Source organism: Bubalus bubalis, chromosome 6 (genome assembly GCF_019923935.1).
Source record: "Bubalus bubalis isolate 160015118507 breed Murrah chromosome 6, NDDB_SH_1, whole genome shotgun sequence".
Taxonomy (NCBI): Eukaryota; Metazoa; Chordata; class Mammalia; order Artiodactyla; family Bovidae; genus Bubalus; species Bubalus bubalis.
Window position 1 is genome coordinate 92858042 of NC_059162.1, and position 22878 is coordinate 92880919.

At 41.0% G+C, this 22878-nt stretch overlaps 1 protein-coding gene across 2 annotated transcripts in view; it reads right to left on the minus strand.

Moving 5' to 3' along the window:
* Positions 1 to 11580: 11580 nt before the first annotated feature.
* SCP2 (sterol carrier protein 2) overlaps positions 11581 to 22878 on the minus strand; it is a 201899-nt gene continuing 190601 nt past the window's right edge. The window contains exons 15-16 of one of the 2 annotated variants that reach the window (XR_006551909.1): positions 15720 to 15799; positions 11581 to 12369 (exon numbers count right to left, since the gene is read on the minus strand). The gene's annotated coding sequence lies outside the window, so the exon portion shown is untranslated. The remainder of the gene's footprint in view (positions 12370 to 15719; positions 15800 to 22878) is intronic. The other variant, XM_044945007.1, reaches the window with a different exon arrangement.

Here is a 22878-nt window from a genome sequence, read left to right on the forward strand (position 1 = left end):
TAAGACAAGAACTGCTACTGCCTCTGTTTACAGATACAGAGACATCCTTAGAAAGAATAAATGATTGCGTAAAATGGCCAGGTGTACTTTCCCCCACAACTGGAGTTCTTTCCATGATGGAGATCAGCAGGTAACTTAAGCAGGCAAGTCCAGAGCCTGGATTTGAACCCAGGACTGTCTGTTTCCATTACACCAAGAACCCAAGAATGGGAAAGGGAAATATTTTTGCCTTCTTTGGCCTCAAATTCCAGTTCTCTCAGAGCTTAAACTTATGAGAGTTGGTATGATTCACAGGATTGGACAGGAGCCAACACAGAGCTGCATCTCATGTCTTCTCAACATTAAGCCTAGATTCAAGTGGAGCTAGAACAGCAAGATTCTGCTGTTTGAATACACATCAACTAAAGACTGCCTTCTTGAAGGACTTGAGAATCAGCACATATGCTGAGTGCCTAGTGTGTTAAATTCATGAAGACTTTAATCATTGCAGCCTTGTAGGGAAGGTATTCTCCAGCCACAGGGCACACCACATGCCCCGCCTACCCCATCCCCTCCCCTCAGAGAAGTATGCTGTTCAGTGGGATGCCAAGCTAAGGCTCACGCAGGCTCTGTGGTGGCCCAGTGCGTAGGCACAAGCTCAGATCATCTGTCTGAACCACTCTGAGTGTTTCCAGTGGAAAATGGAGACAATCCTAGTGTTCTAGAAGCAGATCCTCTAACCTGCACAAGGGCTGTAAAGACAGAGTGGAATTTGAGACTTGAATTTTCTGAATCTGCTTGTGCTGCTTTGGTGCCTTCATGCTGCCCCTCCTTTTCAGCTCCTGCTATTCCTATAGTGCCTGGTGTCAAGTACAGGCTTTGGATTTAGATCTGGGTTCAAATCCCAGCTGGGTTCAAATAAAGATATTACCTATACCTCACAGAATGTCTAAAGTAAATGAGAAGATGGAAGTACAGGATTCTGCACAGGCTTTGGCACATGGTCAGCATTCCATAAATGGCCGCTGATATTATTACAAAACTATCACTGAGATCTGACTAAACATCCAAGAAATATTGTTAAAGCAGGAAGGACAAGTAGCAAGAATTAAACAGAAACCTCCACATGGCCCTGGGTAAGCGTCTTCTAATTCAAAACAATGCAAAACAAAAAAACTCGAAAGACGGGAGGAGTAAGATGTACACAGGGGCAGAGAGAGCTGGGAATGAAGGACTAGAAGGCTCTCAAGATGGAGCTGATGAGGACAAAGAGGCAATCAGGACCAAGGTAAGGGGAGATAAAGTGGTGTTATATTACTTCATCATCAGAGAAGAAAATAACTCCTCTTACTCAAAACCTCAAGATCTTTCCTTATTAAGTAGCTGAGTAAATACTGATCTATGGCAGCAGCTTAATTTTCTGGACATTTAGAAATCAAATTGCATGGTGGTTTCTGTATATATGGATTCCATCTGAAGAATCTTGATAAAAAACATCAAAGGACAAGCAGGGAATGATGGAAAAACCACAGGCCAACTCAGGTACAGAAAAAGTCTTCTGGGCTCCTATAACATTCCATGCAAACTCTTTATTATTGGACTTTTCTTGCTGAATATTATGTTTCTCATCTCTTTCCCCCTGGACTGTAAACCCTCCAGGGAAAGAACCTCATCTCATGTTCTGTAAGGTCCCTTTCTAGCCCTAAAATAGCATCATTGTAGTAGGCAGAATGAACCACCAAGGATGTCCATACACTAATCCCTAGTTACATTATATGACAAAAAGGACTTTGCAGATGTGTTTTAAAGTTATAGACCTTAAAATAAGGAGATTATCCTGGATTAGCCAGATGATTCTAACCTAATCACATGAGCTCTTAAAAGCAGAGAACTTTTCCTGGCTGGAGGTAGGCGGTGAGGCAGAAGGGGAGATCAGAGAGACCTGAAATGCAAGGACTTGACTAGCTTTAGAGATGAAGGGAATGTAGGCAGCCTCTAGAAGCTGAGAACAATCCCAGGCTGCCAGCACAGATACGGGTACTTCAGTTCCACAGCAACATGCAGCCAAATTCTGCCAACATCCTGAATGAGCATGGAAGCAGATCCTGTCCCAGAACTTCCAGATGAGAGCTCAGGGGAGCCAATACCTTGGCTTCTGCCTGATGAGACCTGCAGCAGATAAACCGGCTGAACCCATCCAGACTTCTGAGCTACAAAATTGTGGGATAATAAATATGTGTCAAGTTAAGCCACTAAATTAGTGGTAATGTGTCACAGAAGCAATAAAAAACTAACACAAACAGAAAACTAAAACTGGTTCATACTACAACAGCATTCTCCCACACATCATTTCACTTAATCTTCCCAAGCATGATGGGATTATTGTCCCCCTTTATTCCTAAAATTTCCCAATTTCTAGGAAATTGATGCTCAGCAGGGATAACTAACTTGCTCAGGTGACCAGCTAATGAGTATGTACTTGAGCCAGAATTCAAACTTAGGCCTTCAGGTCCCAACTCCAGTGAGAGTTGTCTCTTATATTGCAGCTACCATTTGGTGGCTTTCAGATTCTACTAACTTAAGCTAAATAAAATGCAAACTAAAAACAAACAAACAAAAAAGAACAAACAATAAGTGAGGCTACTTTTACACTGTGGAAACTTAAAAGCCTCTGAATACTCATTTATTTCTGTTTCTTCTGAAGATATCTAATAAGTCAGGGTTAAGTTCAGTTCAGTTCAGTCACTCAGTCGTGTCCAACTCTTTGCAACCCCATGAATTGCAGCACACCAGGCCTCTCTGTCCATCACCAACTCCTGGAGTCTACCCAAACTCATGTCCATCAAGTCAGTGATGCCATCCAGCCATCTCATCCTCTGTCATCCCCTTCTCCTCCTGCCCCCAATCCCTCCCAGCATCAGAGTCTTTTCCAATAAGTCAACTCTTTGCATCAGGTGGCCAAAGTATTGGAATTTCAGCTTTAGCATCAGTCCTTCCAAAAAACACCCGGGACTGATCTTTAGAATGGACTGGTTGGATCTCCTTGCAGTCCAAGGGACTTCAAGAGTCTCTTAAGAGTCTTCTCAAGAGTCTTGAGAAGCCTCTCTTCTCTCTTGAGAAGACTCTCTCTCAAGAGTCTTCTCCAACACCACCGTTCAAAAGCATAAATTCTTCGGTGCTCAGCTTTCTTCACAGTCCAACTCTCACATCCATACATGACCACTGGGAAAACCATAGCCTTGACTAAACGGACCTTTGTTGGCAAAGTAATGTCTCTGCTTTTCAATATGCTATCTATGTTGGTCATAACTTTCCTTCCATGGAGTAAGTGTCTTTTAATTTCATGGCTGCAATTACCATCTGCAGTGATTTTGGAGCCCAGGAAAATAAAGTCTGACACTGTTTCCACTGTTTCCCTATCTATTTGCCATGAAGTGATGGGACCAGATGTCATGATCTTAGTTTTCTGAATGTTGAGCTTTAAGCCAACTTTTTCACTCTCCACTTTCACTTTCATCAAGAGGCTTTTTAGTTCCTCTTCACTTTCTGCCATAAGGGTGGTATCATCTGCATATCTGAGGTTATTGATATTTCTCCCGGCAATCTTGATTCCAGCTGTGCTTCTTCCACCCCAGCATTTCTCATGATGTACTCTGCATAGAAGTTAAATAAGCAGGGTGACAATATACAGCCTTTATGTACTCTAAGTCAGGGTATACGCAAGTAAATATAAAAACATGTCAAAGTCTTCTTTCTGATACATAGAAGAAATATTTTGATAAATGGGAAGAGGAGAAATCCTCAAAAGAGTGACTGTCAACAAAATATTATCTCCCATTCAGATGCTTTTTCTGCCACTGTTAAGGTACATCTTCTAATGAAATGCTCTGATTTGCCAGATTTGTTTAGGAACTTCTCTGTGGTTGGAGCTCTCACTCCTTTCATGACCAGTTTTTACTGTCAGGAAATTCAACTGATTCTGTCTGAAATTTCCCTTCTATATTTCTTCCCATTATTTCTAATAAGCAAGCAAAATAATCTCCTCCCCTTTGGTCTTTCCATCTTTCAAATATTTGTGAACTGTTATCACGCCCTGCCTTAGGGTATCATTTTGCCAAGTGGAAGGCTCCTTTCAGTCTGCCTAAGTCAACCTTTCTCTTATACGGCTCTGCCTTCCTGTCTGAAATTCTTTTCCATATATTCCTGTTCTAAATGAGGTGTTTAATCTTGAACCAAGTGTTCTATATACTACAGAGGGTGCCATATTCTTAAAGGCGAATTATACAATAACTTGTAAGGAAAAAGAAAACTTACTGTTTGGTAGTTGGTTAGGAAACTGTAGCACTTACTGCTTCTCTGCTTGCAATTTAAATGAACAGCAGACTACAATGAATCTCCCCCATTCTACATAAAAGTTTATGGCCACAAATCCAGGAACCAAAAGGTCAAGCATTTATTACATGCTGCTGAAAACAGCACTGTGAATATTTACAAAGTATTTAAATGACTATTAATAGAATAGATAGACTAAATGGATACCACTTCTTGCAATAAGTTTTGGATGTGTTGCATTTAAAAAAATATTTCTCCAAGAAGTCTGGCTAAAGTTCCATACCAGATTAAACTTCCTGCCAAATGGAATCAGACACCACATTTCTTAAGGGCCAGAAATCTGGCCCAATATTCTCTGTTCTTACCAAGAACTAAAGAGCCATTTGTTTGCAGCAGTCTCCAGATAGATATTAATACTGGACCTTTCCAATAGATTTTGTAACTCTCTATTGAGAAAAACTCTAAAATTTGGCCAGACATGGCTGTGGTTCCTGATAGCACATAAATCTTTGAAGACCCTTATTAGCTATGTAGTAGTATACCCCAAATTCCTAATTCATATCAGTGTGGTCTCTAAACAGACTCAATCCCACAGAGTAAGTTACACAAAGGTACAATCTGGCTGATTACCTTCTTTTCCCTAGTCAATAAGATCAAGCAATTTCTTTGTGTTCAAAAAGCAACCATGCCATGGACAGCTAGAACCATAATCTTTGGCTGAAATGAAAACCTTCTGAAAGTCTAAATAATCCTATATTCATTCACTGAGTTACAAAGACTATTAAATTTTCATTAAGTTTGAGAATGTAAAGATGAGAAATGAAAACTTTCCCCAATCTTGAAGTCAGCTGATTATCTGAACTCAGAGGATTATCATAAAAGGTTCCAATGAATAAATTCCTTCATGTTAAAAAAATTTCTCAAATAACATTAGGCACCATCCACGGAGTTACCTGACATTTTACAGCTACAATTGCTAATCCTCACAATCAGGAAGGCAGGCATTAATATTCCTGTTTTACAGAGTGAGACGCAAGCTCAGAATCATTATCACCTCAGGGAAGGTCCCAGAGTTTAAGTGCCAGTTCGTGCGTGCTCAGCCACAGACACGCCAGACTCTGTGATGCTATAGAGCCCGCTAGGTTCTGCCGTCTATGGGATTCTCTCGGCAAGAATACTGGAGTGGTTTGCCATGCCTTCCTCCAGGGGATCTTCCTGACCCAGGGATCAAAGCCATGTCTCCTGTCTCCTGTATTGCAGGCAGATTCTTTACCGCTGAGCCACCATGGAAGACCTAAATGCCAGAGTTAGGACCAAAACACTCATCTGATAGGCCTCTAGTTTTACCACCATACCAGGCTGCTCTAGATGTATTATTTTTTGAAATAATTGAAATAATTTCTGAAGTTTAATTGCTAAAGTTAATTACAGGATTTAATTTCATATTTCTTTTTTCTACAGTAACACATGAAGAAAATAGAAGGATTTTATGCTTATATGTGACTGAACCTTTTACAAGGTATGTTACAATTTTAAAAGAACTTTAATGGATTGTTGTCTACTCTTCATTTGTTTGAGCAACCTTTACTGATGCTTACTTTGGTAGACATAGTATTAATACTAGAGACAGAGATGAATAACAGAGTTTCTACCTTCAAGGTATTCACAGTCTAATGAGACTATTTTTAAAAAATATGAACATTGCCCACCTTGTGCAGAAGAGGAAACTTGAGTCTGGCAAGGCTTAAAGCCTTGTGCTAACTTAGCTTCCTAGAGAAGGAAATGGCAACCCACTCCAGTATTCTTGCTTGGAAAATCCCATAGACAGAGGAGCCTGGTGGGCTACAGTCCCTGGGGTCACAAGAGTCAGACATGGTTTAGCAGCTAAACCACTACCACCACCAACTTAGCTTCCAGGAGGCAGACAGAATCTGATCTGAGATTCTTTTGATCACACCTCTGTGGCTCCTCCACCCTCACCTCCACACTCAACTTCCTAACCATGCTCTCCATTATTGTTCTTCTACATACGCTGCAAGGATTACAGAAATCTGAGATCTTGAATTCATCTGAACAGGTATGGCAACAAGACTAAAGATTTTAATGTACACAGAACCCACTGAGCCACTTTGTTTTATAAACATGTACTAAAACTACAAATAAACGGACTTTTCTGATTACTTCAGGCTGCTTCAATATTAAATTGAAAGGCTATCCTGAGAAGCTACAAGTATTTTCAAAGAAAGAGCCAGATAAGTCCGGCTGAAGAATTTTTAATGTTCTCTGTCATCATCGGGGCAGCGGAAGGTCATTGTCATAGAGAAGGCACTTTTTTTTTTTTTTTTTGAGAATGCACTTCTATGATGAGGTTCCTATTTTCAAAAATGTCCCCTGTGAATATAAAATTGTTATTCAGCTTATCTCATTCATTTGCTTTATGACAGCAAGCCAAGACTTTGTGCTGGGAGTGTCAAATGGATATATGAAATGCAGTCTCTGCCCTTAAGGAACTCTGTTCAGTGGGAAACAAATTACTACAAAGGAATGATTACAGCCCTGGGGGTTTTTCTGTTTGCTTGCTTGCTTTGTGGGTTTGTGTGTGTGTGGCAAAGAGGGACAACTTCATGAAAGCTAAGACACGAAAAGAAAGAAAAGGAATTTGCCAAGTGGATCAGGTGGGGGACAAGAGGGAGAGAATGGTGGGGGTAGGCACAGAAAGCAGCATGTGCAAGATGACCTAATCTAGAACTAAGAGTGTTAGCTAATGTCCTTGCTCTTTATTAATGACTTGGAAACTGAACATATCACTACCCAATGGAACTTTTTTGTTTTTATTATTCATAGCTCTTTATGAAACTAGTTCTAATCTAGCACTGAAACTGATTTTGCAGTAATCACCAATGACTTCCATGTTGCCAAGTTTAATCCAGTAGACACTTTTTAGATAGCATCCTGATCGACCTGCATAGGATACAGTTGACAATTGCCACTTTTAGGCTATACTCTCTTCCTGCGAAATTTTCCTCCACCTCTTTAGTCCCTCGTTCTCGTCCCCCTTGACAGATCCTCCTCCTCGACCTGATCTCTAAAAGCTGAAGTTCCTCGAGGCTTCATCTAACCCTACTTCTCCCCTTCCCAAGCAATACCATCCATTCCTGTGGCTTTACACACCACCCAGTGTTCAAGCCCTCCAAATGTGCATCTACAAGCTGACCTCGCCTCTGAGCTCCAGTCTCATAAATCCAGCTGCCTCCTCGGTGTCTCTACCAGGAAATATTTTCAGGTACCTCAAAGTTAACAACAAGTTCAAAGCTGGAGCTTATTATTTCAACCACTCTCCCTAAAATCGGCTGTCCCTTCATCATTCCAGTCATGACCCACCATTCACCTGGCCAGTCACTGGAAATCATTCGTCCCCTATCTGGTCACCAAGTTCCATCAGCTCTACCTCTGCCTACTTTTACCCATCTACCAACACCTCCATTACTGACACTCCAGTCCAGGACACTATCTTCTTCCACCTTCCATTCTCCAACCTGGGAGCCCAGTACATTCTCCTCCCAGCAGGTACAGTGACAGTTTAAATCATTTCATTCCCCTGCTGAGAGCCCTTGGGTTATGGTCATCAGTTCCTTCAGAAATAGTTTAACTACATTCCCTTCTTCTGGTACATGGTAAGATTGTGAAGTTAGGAGCATGTGACATTATTTGGACAATGAAATGGGAGCAAAAGTGATAAGCATCACTTAAAGGTAATTTTAAGAATCAACACATACTTCAGCTTTTTACTTCCTTGGTCCTGACAATCCCAGTGCTCCAGACGGAAGCTGCTGCTCCATTGGACTGGGTTCTAGACAAGATATGATGGCAAAGCAGATATATAGCATGAGTGAGAAATAAATATATGTACTACTACACCTTCAAAAGCTTCCAAATGCACAAAGAATGAAACACAAATGGCTTACCTTAACGAACAAATGCCAATATAGCTGGCTCCTGTGATGTTAGATATCTAACATCATCTTGGAGCTGTCCTTCCAGATCACGATATTCCATTCACATTGGCCCTCTCGCAATGTCTAGAACAAGCCAAGCATCTTTCATCTTTCATCCTTTCCTGAATGGTTCTTTGCATGGTTCATTCCTCACCCTGTAGATCTCAGCTTAAATATTACCTCTTCAGAGATGTGTCCCTCAACCACTGTCTCAAAGGTGGCCCCTCACTGTGACTCTCCATCACAGCACCCTGATCATCTCCTGAAAAATAGATCAGTCTGTAATAATGATTCTTTGACTGACTGTCTCTCCCACTAGGCTGTAAGCACTATTAGGGGAGGAACTTACTGCTATCTCCAGTGCCTAGCATTACCCTTAATATGGTACCCTATAGACAGTAAGCACTCAAGATAATTTGTTCAGTGAATGAACAAATGAGAAAAGATTAAAAAAAACTACAGTGACTTCCCTGGTGACTCAGTGCTAAAGAATCCACCTGCCTATACAGGAGACATGGTTCGATCCCTGGTTCAGGAAGATCCCACATGCCTCAGAGCAACTAAGCCCATGCACCACAGCTACTGAGTCTGTGCCCTAGAACTTGTGAACAACAGCTACTGAGCCCACACACCATAACTACCGAAACCTGTGTGCCCTAGAGCCCATGCTCTGCAATAAGAGAAGCCATGGCAATGAGAAACCCATGTACTGCAGCTAGAAAGTAGCCCCACTCACCACTACTAGAGAAAAACCCAGGCAGTAGCGAAGACCCAGCACAGCCAAAAATAAATAAATAAAATTATTTTTTTAAAAAACTATAGACATCATATTGCACATCACAGAGGCAAAAGGTGGGGAGAAAAAGGGAACTTGCATTTACAGTAAGGAAATTAAGAATGGCTAGGATGTATAGCTAACATCCATTTAGGTACTTTACATGTTATCTCTCTAGATTCTCAATAATCCTAGGAGGTCAATATTAGTATCTCCACTTTCTAAGTCAGGTAACTGAAGCTCAACTTGCTCAAGTAACAAAACCAGTAATGGCATTAGTTTTAACTCAGGCCAGTTAATCTTTTTCCTCCAAGCAATGATGCTTCTCTAGAAATTAAACTGTTATTACATTTTTATCGAGTACTTTTCTATTATAATATCAGTTCAGTTCAGTTTTTGGCTGTGCTGGGTCTTTGCTGCTGCCTGGGCTTTTTCTCTAGTGGTGGCCAGCAGGGGCTACTTTCTAGTAGCGGTACACAGGCTTCTCATTGCTGTGACTCCTCTTGTTGCAGAGCATGGGCTCTAGGGCATGCAGGCTTTCAGTCGCTCAGTCGTGTCCGACTCTTTGTGACCCCATGGACTGCAGCACACCAGGCCTCCCTGTCCATCACCAACTCCCAGAGCTTGCTCAAACTCATGTCCATCAAGTTGGTGATGCCATCCAACCATCTCATCCTCTGTCGTCCCCTTCTCCTCCTGCCCTCTATCTTTCCCAGCATCAGGGTCTTTTCCAATGAATCAGTTCTTTGCATCAGGTGGCCAAATTATTGGATCTTCAGCTTCAGCATCAGTCCTTCCTGTGAATATTCAGGACTGGCTTCCTTTAGGATGGACTGAAGAAGATGGTTGAATATCCTTACAATCCAAAGGACTCTCAAGAGTCTTCTCCAACACCAAAATTCAAAAACATCAATTCTTTGGCACTCAGCTTTCTTTATGGTCCAATTCTCATATCCATACATGAATACTGGAAAAACCATAGCTTTGACTAGACAGACCTTTGTAGGCAAAGTAATGTCTCTGCTTTTTAATATGCTGTCTAGGTTTGTCATAGCTTTTCTTCCAAGGAGCAAACGTCTTTTAATTTCATGGCTGCAGTCACCATCTGCAGTGATTTTGGAGCCCAAGAAAATAAAGTCTGTCACTATTTCCACTGTTTCCCCATCTATTTGCTGTGAAGTGATGGGACTGGATGCCATGATCTTAGTTTTTTGAATAATATAAATTGCACTTATATATGGATACATCTCTACTCCAAGAACCAGTTTTTGGCTTTCTTTTCTTTTTTTTTTTTCAGGTTCATCCTAAAGCCTATAACAAATATCTCCTGTTATCCTGAACAACAGGAAGCAGAATAATGCAGCAAATCCAAACTACAAGTAAATCAGACATTTTGTTGGAACTTTTTTCTTGAAGTGTTTTTTTCTTCACAGAATAAAAAGCCAACACGATTAGGAGGTAAGTCTGTGTTCTGAATTCATTTTCGGGACTTGAGATCAACTTGTGCTCCTGTTCAGTTGTTCAGTCATGTATGAGTCTTTGCGACCTCATGGACTGTAGCCCGCCAGGCTCCTCTGTCCATGGGATTCTTCAGGCAAGAATACTGGAGTAGGTTGCCATTTCCTCTTCCAGTGGATCTTCCTGGCCCAGGGATTGAACCTGCATCTCCTGCAGCTCTGGCATTGGCAGGTGAATTCTTTACTGCCGAGCCACCTGGGAAACCTGAAATCAACTTATACTGGCTTAATTTACCATATTGCCCCATTCCCAGACACTGTGCTGCTTGTTGCAGACATGCAAAGTTGAATGGCCAAGGGCTATGGGATCCACAGGCCTGATTTGATTAGTAGAGATGCCGAACATCTAAACAAACAACTGAAACCACCCAGCTTTTTGCCTCTGACCCATCTTTGAGTAAAGTAATTGTGTTACAGCAGAAAGGTGTGCCCTGAATAACTCCCAAACAGTTCTGCTGGGCTCTGAGTAGACTCACAGGATTATCAGAGCAGAAGGAGCCTTAGGGACCATCTTAAATGCCCTATTTTAACAGGTTAGAAACTGTCAGGCATTACTTATTTGCCTAAGAGAAACAAGACTCCTGACTCCTAGTCAAGTGCCCTTTCCACCACAACACAGCACGTCCCTAACCAAGAACTAGTGACTGATTATGGGAAAGTAGCAGGAAATAGTGGTCTAGATAACACAGATTGTAAATCTCCAATGTTTCTCTTACTCTCTATCATTTAGAGAACTCTGAACCAAAACAAGATACACAATAAAAAAAAAAAAAGGAGGTGAGGAAGAACAGTTTTCTATTAAACATTCTTCTGAAAGCATTATTTTACTCCATATCTTGCTGAATTATTAGAAACAGCATTAGCATGAGAAAATCTAGGAAGATAAATGTGGCTAGTAAACTAAACATATGGAAAAGGAAAATTATAACAAAGAAAAGAGAGGTTTACAAATTTAATTAAAGTAATACAAGAGTATAATTTGAAAATTGTGCATCTTAAAGCAAACTTTATTTGTTCAATTATTTTTCACAACAGCATTTTATGGTTCTAATACACTGAATTTTTTTCAAGAAAGAAACTCATTTAAAAATAGATAGTTACTCCCAAACTTGGATCATATTTCTTTAATGTGGGAAGAAAATACTGCTTTGATGGCATGAAATGCAAAATTTTAAAGTTGTTTTTTTTTTTAATCCTAATACAGAATTTAAAGAACTATCCCTGGGAAACAGGCTGAGGTCATTAAGTGCATGACACTAAACACTGGCCAGCTACTGGCCTTCTGTTTCCTCCCTAGTTCTCCCAAAGAAAACTTAAATTGAATCTTCAGCACAATAATCCTCAAATGTACTTTATAACCAAAATGAGAGCTTTTGTTTACATAGTTTTTGGATTTTGCTATTCCTAATTTTATTCTAAAATTCAATTTCACCCCAAACCATAATTACCATATTAACTTCGCAATGCACAGTTGAATGCAATTCAGCAAAGCAGTAGTAAACCCTCAGGTTCTGTTCACCCGGGGCTTAGGAAAAACAAGATTGGTCACACCCATTTAAAAACAAATTTCATGCTATTTCCCAATGTGTAGTTTCAATCTAAGTTCTGACAATGAAATATATGTATATCTATATATCTCAACTTGATTTTCAAAGGTAGGCACAGGGAGTTCTTTACAGCTTAGCTTTGCCTGCGGCTGAAGCTGGAGATTTTGTCACTTCATAGCCAGATTCACGCTGCCAGTGATTTTCAATCTGCCTTGAAAGAAGGCCTGTGAGGAAGAAGAAAGAAAATTTATTATTTGTTGTTTTGAGATTGCTAATATTTCTAGACTGTCCAGCCCCAAGATGATTTATTTATCCAAGTCTCTTAAACTTTCTTCAAAATATGAAACTTGGCTTTCGGGAATAGAGTTAGCACCAGATTCCTCACAAGGGTAAATTTGTAAAAGTCACGCTTTACACAGAGCAGTCAAAAGACACAGCTTTCCCAAATCTGTTCTCTTAGAAATTGAGTCTGCCATTACCTGTCTTCCTCAAATATTAGGCAGAGTGGGTTCATACTAGACTGATTTTGTTTAAAAACATTACACATTCAGTGGGTCTGCCAGCAGGGAGGAAAAGCACATGTGTAACACACTCAGAAACTTGGGATTCGATCACAGACGCATCTATGCAATGAAATATCACCATTTTTCTCCCTTTTTTGGTCTACATGATAGAGATGTATTCCCTACAGGGGGAGGCCAGGCAGCCTGCTGAGGTGCCTGTGTGGACCTTTGGCTCAATAAGGAGACTCAAACCAGTCCCCAGTGCAGAGCCACAATTTGTTCCACTTAACAACAGCCTGGGATTAGATCACATGATGTTTGCTAAATTTATCATGTAACAAAATCCCAGGAAAACTTTAAAGAAATAGCAAAATTGGGAACATAGCATGATTTCTCTGCTATGATCTCAGTCTTCTTACTCAATTCTTAAAATAGAGGAAAAGTTGCTGGGAGTCTTCACTTCCTAACAAGTACATTAAGTGAGGAGCTCTTCTGCCTCACTAGTCGGAAAGCGCAGAGCTCTGCTTTCTCTACACCTTCTGGTGAGGGTGACTAATTCCTTTTTTTCCCCCTCTCCTCTGTCTGGACAAACTAAATATTTCCTTTCTATATGGCACACAGCCTTCTGTCTGATGACTTAAAGGTCAAGTGTCTCAGAACGCAATATATTTAACATATGTCTTTTAAAAATATGGACCAGTAGTTCCTACCAGAGAAACTCACCATATTTCCCTTTTCTTAATTAAAAGAAGAAATTACATTTTATTTAATAATGATTACAGAGAAAAAATGAGTCTTCGCCTTTTACAGACTCCAAACAAAAGAATCATTTAAATCTGGGCCCTAAGGTGCTCTTCATATGTGCTTTCTGCTAGAGAGCATATTGCTTTGCTTCAACTGTAGCCAAACATATAAATTATAATTTCCACTGTATTTAACAGTTTCCAGTCAAATCCTCTTCTGAGCATAAGGGAAGACCATTAGCACATTAACACAAAGGTCTCCCATTTTTATCTTTAATTCCTCTGGGTGCTAACAGGTGTTCAGAAAAAGTAAGCTGACACTTTACTCTCCAGATGGGTGGTAAACAGATAAACTGAGAGAACAAGGGCAGCTGAGAGCGAAGCTTGACCACGCTACCAAGGAAATGTATGGCGTGCACAGTGGCATGAGCGGCGGTGGGTGGGAAGGGGAACGTGCCAGCTCCGAGACTGATGGCCTCTGTTCTGTCCAGATTTTGAAAACGGCTCAGTGGGTGCAAATGTCAGTGTCAATGGTACGTATTCAACTGAAACATCATAGATGCAAGTCTCTTACCTGTCAATGCATCAGTTGAAATGTGCTTAGTTGCTTAGAATAAGCATTTTTAAAAGGAATACAAGTAGGAGTCAGATTTAGTTGTTTTATCCAATCTTTCAAATTATGAGGGTACCCTGGTGGCTCAGACAGTAAAGCATCTGTCTACAATGCAGGAGACCTGGTTCTATCCCTGGGTCGGGAAGATTCCCTGGAGAAGGAAATGGCAACCCACTCCAGTACTCTTGCCTAGAAAATCCCATGGACAGAGGAGCCTGGTGTCCATGGGGTCGCCAAGAGTCGGACACGACTGAGTGGCTTCACCACAGGAACAAGATCTAAAACAAATAAGGCTGACAGTGTTAGTCGCTTCAGTCCTGTCTGACTCTGCGATCTCATGGACTGTAGCCTGCCAGGCTCCTCTGTCCATGGGATTCTCCAGGAAAGAATACTGAAGTGGGTAGCCGTTCCCTTCTCCGGGGATCTTTCTGACCCAGGGATTGAATCCAGGTCTCCCAAATAATGGGCAGATTCTTTACCATCTGAGCCATCAGGGAAGCCCAAATAAGGTTGAGGCAACAACAACAAAAAATAAGGTTACAATGGAAAGCAGCATCTTAGCTTCCTTTGTGTTATCTATGGATAACGTATATCAAGTCTGCTCAACATTGTGCCAGTAAAGAATACAAGAAGACCCTTGACAATCTGGGGGCCTGAAAAATCTATACAAGCCATGAATACATTTTAGAGAAATACAAATTAATCCAGTGATTGTGAAAATTTAAAACTGCCAGGCATCATGCTAAGTTCTGGAGACACAAAGATGAACAAGATGCGGTTTGTTCCCTTGAGACATGCACATTCTACTGGGAGATGAGACAGGCATATCATGACTGGTGTGATGAGACAAATGCTAGGCTAGCAGTCCAGTAAGTGGCCCAGAAGAGGTACTGACTATAGCTCCCCAACCGTGTGGTAGGAGGTCTTTAAACATAGCAACTAAGTTCATTTTGTTTTGTTAGATTAATATTCATTTATTTTATTTGGCTGTGCTGAGTCTTACCTGCAGCATAAGGGATCTTTAATTGCAGAATGCAAACTCTTTGTTGTAGCATGTGAGATCTAGTTCCCTGACCAAGGATCGAACACAAGCCCCATTAATTGGGAGTACAGTCTTAGCCACTGGACCACCAGGGAAGTCCCTAAGATCATTTTAAAAGATAAGAAGTTTGTCAAGGAGATCACAGCTCAGACAAAAAAGGAGCACAGGCAAAGATACAAAAGGTAAAACGTCTTGCCTCTGTGACAACTAGTCCTTTCTTCTACTTGGATGGCCTCTACTCTCCACCTGTACACTGATGTCTCCTGATCACCCCCAGGACAAAGCCAAGCATTATTTCCTCTGTGAAGCCTTCTCTGATATCCTAGGAAGATATGGCTTCTCCTTCTTGCACCCTCCCCAACCACAAGCCAGACAGGGCACCACAGATATTTCGTTGCACTTGTTCTTCTGCAGACCTGTCTCATACCAAACTGTGGATGCCCAGAGCATGTGAACTATTTCTTATTCATCTGGACATTTTCAGCACACAGGGCAATGGCTGACACATGGCCAGCTCCACAACTATTTGTCATCCATTAAGTGAATATTTGGGGAACACTGAGTTTTGTGGGTTTGACCACTTTACACCTTATGGGATAAGGCTGAAATAGGTGATGAAGTGAAACAGGCTAAAATCCACCTAATACAAGGACATAAGTATCGTCATACTTACCATCTGAGGATTCATTTTACCAGTCATCAGAGCCAGTAAGTCCGAGTCAGTCATTGTGATTGTGCAGTCAGCCTTCTTATCTAAAGAAGAGACGTGCAGAAGGATGGAGGAAAAGGGACTGTTCGGTTTCATGTGTACATTTTAGTCAAAAGTCACTGACTGTAACAGAATCACACCTAGTGTTAGTGTGGGCACATGGGCACTCACATACACTCTACAGCAGCCTGGTAAAATATGGCATAAATCACAAGCAACTGCAATATTTAAGAAGAGGGAATTCATTAAATAATCATGGTATATTCATATATATAATTCATTGTATATTCATACAATGCAGCCATTCGATGATAAGGATCTACATTTCACGGCCTGAAAAGACACATTCACATTATACAGTTCATGATATTGTTATATAGTTCAGTTCAGTTCAGTTGCTCAGTCATGTCTGACTATTTGCAATCCCATGGACTATAGCATGCCGGGCTTCCCTGTCTATCACCAACTCCAGGAGCTTGCTCAAACTCATGTCCATCGAATCAGTGATGCCATCCAATCATCTCGTCTTCTGTTGTCCCCTTATTCTCCTGATTTCAATCTTTCCCAGCAACAGGGTCTTTTCCAGTCAGTTCCTTCTATCAGGTAGCCAAAGTATTGGAGTTTCAGCTTCAGCATCAGTCCTTCCAATGAATATTCAGGACTGGTTTCCTTTAGGATGGACTAGTTGGATCTCCTTGCAGTCCAAGGGACTCTCAAGAGTCTTCTCCAACACCACAGTTCAAAAGCATCAGTTCTTTGGTGCTCAGCCTTCTTTATAGTCCAACTCTCACATCCATACATGACTACTGGAAAAACCATAGCTTTCACTAGACAGACCTTTGTCAGCAAAGTAATGTCCTTGCTTTTTAATATGCTGTCTAGGTTGGTCATAGTTTTTCTTCCAAGGAGCAAGCATCTTTTAATTTCCTGGCTGCAGTCACCATCTGCAGTGGTTTTGGAGCCCAAGAAAATAAAGTCTGTCACTGTTTCCATTGTTTCCCCGTCTATTTGCCATGAAATGATGGGACTGGATGCCACAATCTTAGTTTTCTGAATGCTGAATTTTAAGCCAACTTTTTCACTCTCTTCTTTTACTTCATCAAGAGGCTCTTTAGTTCTTCTTCACTTTTTGCCATAAGGGTGGGTCTGCATATCTCAGGTTATTGATATTTCTCCCGCCAATCTTGATTCCAGCTTGTGCTTCATCCAGGCCAGCATTTCTCATCATGTACTCTGCATATAAGTTAAGTAAGCAGGGTGACAATATACTGCCTCAATGTACTCCTTTCCCTATTTGGAACCAGTCTGTTGTTCCATGTCCAGTTCTAACTATTGCTTCTTGACCTGCATACAGATTTCTCAGCAGGCAGGTAAGGTGGTCTGGTATTCCCATCTCTTTAAGAATTCTTAAAGAGATGGGAAATTCTTGAAGAGATTGTTATATAAACCAGTTTCAAAACAAACTGTAGGCATGAACCCATGTTTTATTTAAAAACATATTCAATTATATATGTATAAAGTGAAAGTGAAAGTCGCTCAGTCATGTCTGACTCTTTGCAACCCATGGACTATGCAGTCCATGGAATTCTCTAGGCCAGAATACTGGAGTGGGTAGCCTTTCCCTTCTCCAGGAGATCTTCCCAACCCAGGGATCGAACCTATGTCTCCCACATAGCAGGAGGATTCTTTACCAGGGAAGCCACAAGGGAAGCCCAAGAATACTAGAGTGGGTAGCATATCCCTTCTCCAGTGGATCTTCCCAACCCAAGAATCGAACTGGGGTCTCCTGCATTGCAGGTGGATTCTTTACCAACTGAGCTATCAGGGAAGCCCTGATAGACATATAGGAAGAAGCTTATAAACTTGTAGATTCCAACTTGCAAACTTGGAGACCAATATATTAATAATAGGTACTGTGGCACACAGGCTGCAAGGTGGCCCCTGTGACTGCTGCCCCAGTGTTCATGCATGCCTTTGTATATTCCCCTAGGAAGGACAGTGAAGAAGCTGGCTTAAAATTCAACATTCAAATAACAAAGATCATGGCATCTGGTCTCATCACTTCGTGGCAAATAGATGGGGAAACAATGGAAACAGTGACTGACTTTATTTTCTTGGGCTCCAAAATCACTACAGATGGTGACTGCAGCCATGAAATTAAAAGACACTTGCTCTTGGAAGAAAAGCTATGACAAACCTAGACAGCATATTAAAAAGCAGAGACATTACTTTGCTGACAAAGGTCTGTGTGTCTAGTCAATGCTATGGTTTTTCCAGTGGTCATGTATGGATGTGAGAGTTGGACTATAAAGAAAGCTGAGCACTGAAGAACTGATGCTTTTGAACTGTGATGTTGGAGAAGACTCCTGAGAGTCCGTTGGACAGCAAGGAGATCCAGCCAGTCAATCCTAAAGGAAATCAGTCCTGAATATTCATTGGAAAGGCTGATGCTGAAGCTGAAACTCCAATACTTTGGCCACCTGATGCAAAGAACTGACTCCTTAGAAAAGACCCTGATGCTGGGAAAGGTTGAAGGCAGGAGGAGAAGCGGACAACAGAGGATGAGATGGTTGGATGGCATCACCAACTCTATGGAAATGAGTTTGAGCAAGCTCTGGGAGTTGGTGATGGACAGGGAAGCCTGGCATGCTATAATCCATGGGATTGCAAATAGTCAGACACGACTGTATGACTGTGCTGAACTGATAACCCCCTACCCTCGAGTGTGGTCAGGACCTGTGACTTGCTTCTAGCCTGCAGAATGTGAGAAAGTTGAGGGTTTGTCATTTGCCTCACTCTCCTGCTGGCCTTCATCCTGTGAGTTGCACACTGCATATGGAGAGGACTACATGGCAGGGTACTGGCCTTTAGGAGCTGAGGGCAGACTCTGGCCTGTAACCAGTAGAAACTAAGCTATCATTCTCACAGAGGCAAGGAAGTTACTTTTGCAGCAACATGATTGAGCTTGGACATAAACCCCTTTCCTAGCCAAGTCTCCAGATGACAATCCAGCCCTGGATAACACCCTGACTGCAACCTGCAAGACCTTATGCAGAGAACTCAGCTAAGCTGTCCTCAGCCAATTTATCTATGGAAGCTGTGAGGTAATAAATGTGTGTTGTTTTAAAGCATTAAATTTGTGGTAATAGAAGATGAATAGCTATCTATAGCAGGGCTTAGCAGACTTTTTGTAAATGATCAGACACTAAATATTTTAGGTGTTGTGAACTACTAGACCTCTAATGCAATGACTCAACCCTGTACTTGTAGCACAAGAACAGCTCCAGAAAATACATAGACAAATGCATGCAGCTGTATTCCAATAAAACTATTTTCAAAACAGTAGTCTACAAGTAATAAATGCTGGAGAGGGTGTGGAGAAAAGGGAACCCTCTTACACTGTTGGTGGGAATGCAAACTAGTACAGCCACTATGGAGAACAGTGTGGAGATTCCTTAAAAAACTGGAAATAGACATGCCTTATGATCCAGCAATCCCACTGCTGGGCATACACACTGAAAAAACCAGAAGGGAAAGAGACACAAGTACCCCAATGTTCATCGCAGCACTGTTTATAATAGCCAGGACATGGAAGCAACCTAGATGTCCATCAGCAGATGAATGGATAAGAAAGCTGTGGTACATATACACAATGGAGTATTATTCAGCCATTAAAAAGAATACATTTGAATCAGTTCTAATGAGGTGGATGAAACTGGAGCCTATTATACAGAGTGAAGTAAGCCAGAAAGAAAAACACCAATACAGTATACTAACGCATATATATGGAATTTAGAAAGATGGTAACAATAACCCTGTGTACGAGACAGCAAAAGAGACACTGATGTATAGAACAGTCTTATGGACTCTGTGGGAGAGGGAGAGGGTGGGAAGATTTGGGAGAATGGCATTGAAACATGTAAAATATCATGTATGAAATGAGTTGCCAGTCCAGGTTCGATGCATGATACTGGATGCTTGGGGCTGGTGCACTGGGACGACCCAGAGGGATGGAATGGGGAGGGAGGAGGGAGGAGGGTTCAGGATGGGGAACACATGTAAACCTGTGGCGGATTCATTTTGATATTTGGCAAATCTAATACAGTTATGTAAAGTTTAAAAATAAAATAAAATTAAAAAAAATAAAAAATAAAAAAAAAATAAAAATAAAAAGATACAGTCACCTTAGAAAACAGCCTGGAAGTTTCTTAGAAAGCTAAACACACACATGCCATATGACCTAGAAATCTCACTCATAGGTGTAAATCCACACCTGTCGTGAATGTTCATTAGGGGCTTTATGCAAATTGCCAAAACCTGGAAAAAAAACTAAATATACTCCAGCTGGCAAATGGATAAACTAATTAGCAACAAAAAGGAAGAAACTATTGATAATACATGAAAGAAGCAGGCTCAAAAAGGTGCAAACAGTATGATTCTATTGGAAGTTTATGACATTCTGGGAAAAGTGAAACTATAGGGACAGAAATCAGCTCAGTGGTTGCCAGCACCTAAGGGTGAGAGTAGGGGATTGAGGACAAAAGGACACAAGGATATTTTTTGGAAATCTTCTGTATCTTGATTTTTGGTAGTGACTATAATACTGTATGCATTTGTCTGAATTCATATAATTATACATCTTAAAAAGGTAGAGTCTATTGTATGAAAATAATACTTCAGTGTACCCGAGTTAAAAACAAACCAAAAAAATGACATTACCAAGTATTGTCAAAAATATAGAGCAAATGAAACTCTCATATAATATGGAGGAGAATGTAAATAGTATATCCATATCAAAAACCTGGCTATATGGTAGCTCATGACTTAGTATTTCTGGTGGTGGTGGTGGTGGTTTAGTCGCTAAGTCATGTCCAACTCTTGCAACCCCATGGACTGTAGCCTGCCAGCCTCCTCTATCCATGGGGATTCTCCTAGGCAAGAAAACTGGAATGGGTTGCCAGTTCCTTCTCCAGGGGATCTTCCTGACCCAGGAATCGAACCCGGGTCTGCTGTATTGCAGGCAGATTCTTTACCAACTGAGCTATGAGGGAAGCCCTTAGTATTTCTACTCCAGGTTATATAACAAATGGAGATAAGTATGTATGTCCTCTAACAGACACATATGAGAATGTTCACAGCAGCTTTATTTATAAGGCCCCATAATGGAAACACTGCAAAGATATATCAACCATTAACTGAATAAATAAATTCTGGTGCATTCACATAGTAAAAATGAACTAATGCTACATGCAAAAATATAATGAATCTTACAATGATGAGCGAAAGAAGCCACACCTCAAACAGTAAATATTGTATGGCTCCATCTATATGAATTTCTAAAATAAATAAAATCAACCTATGGTGGTAGAATTCAGAATAGTGGTTCCTTTTGGGAGTGAATAGTAATGGGAAGTGGTGTGAGGAGGTTTCTAGAGTGCTGGCAACATTTTGCATCTTGAGCTGGGAGATATATTTATTTGTTAACGTTTATCAGGCTAAACGGAGAAGGCAATGGCACCCCAGTCCAGTACTCTTGCCTGGAAAATCCCATGGACGGAGGAGCCTGGTAGGCTGCAGTCCATGGGGTTGCTAAGAGTCGGACACAACTGAGTGACTTCACTTTCACTTTTCACTTTCATGCATTGGAGAAAGAAATGGCAACCCACTCCAGTGTTCTTGCCTGGAGAATCCCAGGGGCGGGGGAGCCTGGTGGGCTGCCGTCTATGGGGTCACACAGAGTCGGACATGACTGAAGCAACTTAGCAGCATCAGGTAAACACTCAGATTTATACCCTTCCTTATGGGCTAAACTTCAGAAAACTTTGACACAAAACAAAATTTAAAAAAAAAACAGGTGGTGGGATGAATCTGGCGCATAGGCCATCATTTGTGAACTCATGATATAGATGGGTGGGATTATAGGAGAGTAATTTTTCATTTTGTTTGCACTTGAGTATATATTACTTATATAAAAACAAAGTTTTAAAAATACCAATTTTAATAGTATAATCAAAGAAAAAAGGCCATACCACAAAGACTCTAACCTCATTGCTAAACCAGCCATTTCTTCCTTGGACAAAAGAGAAGTTTCAAATGCAAAAGGAAAATTTCACCAAGAAATCAGAATTTCCAGAAGTCAGTTCTTTGGGTAATCTGTATAAAAATAGTACTCTAATAGTATTACTACTAATAATTGTAATAATATCAAATCATGGCACAATAGTTAATCTGTCCCTTAATTAAAAAAAAAAAAGATAGGACTTGCCATATATGGTCTGAATGCTTGTATACCCCCAAACTCTTATTTTGAAATCCTAATACCTAATGTGATAGTCCCCTTCATGGATCACTGCCTTGTTGAGGTGAAGGTGCTTGCATAACTCAATGAAGCTATGAGCCATGACGTGCAGGGCCACCCAAGACAGACGGGTCATAGATCTGCTAAAACGTGGTCCACTGGAGGAGGGAATGGCAAACCACTCCAGTGTTCTTGCCAGGAGAACCCCATGAACAATAAAAAAAGGCAAAAAGATATTACATTGGAAGATGAGCCCCCCCAAGGATAGGTGTCCAATATGCTACTGTGGAAAAGCAATTACTAACAGCTCCAGAAAGAATGAAGCAGCTAGGCCAAAGTGGAAAAGATGCTCGGTTGTGGATATGTCTAGTGGTGAAAGTAAAATCCGATGCTGTAAAGAAAAATACTGCATAGGAACCTGGAATGTTAGGTCCATGAATCAAGGTAAATTGGAAGTAGTCAAACAGGAGATGGAAAGAGCAAACATTGACGTCTGAGGAATCAGTGAACTAAAATGGACTGGAGTACATTTTTATGCCAATTTAATTTAGATGACCATTATATCTACTCCTGGCAGCTCAGATGGTAAAGAAACTGCCTGCAATGCAAGAGACCTGGGTTTGATCCCTGGGTCAGGAAGATCCCCTGGAGAAGGAAATGGCAACCCACTCCAGTTTTCCTGCCTGGAGAATTCCATGGATAGAGAAGCCTGGCAGGCTACAGTCCATGGGGTCACAAAGAGCCGGACATAACTAACACTTTCTTTCTTTCTTTTCTTTCACTGTGGGCAAGGATCCCTTAGAAGAAATTGAGTAGCCCTCACAA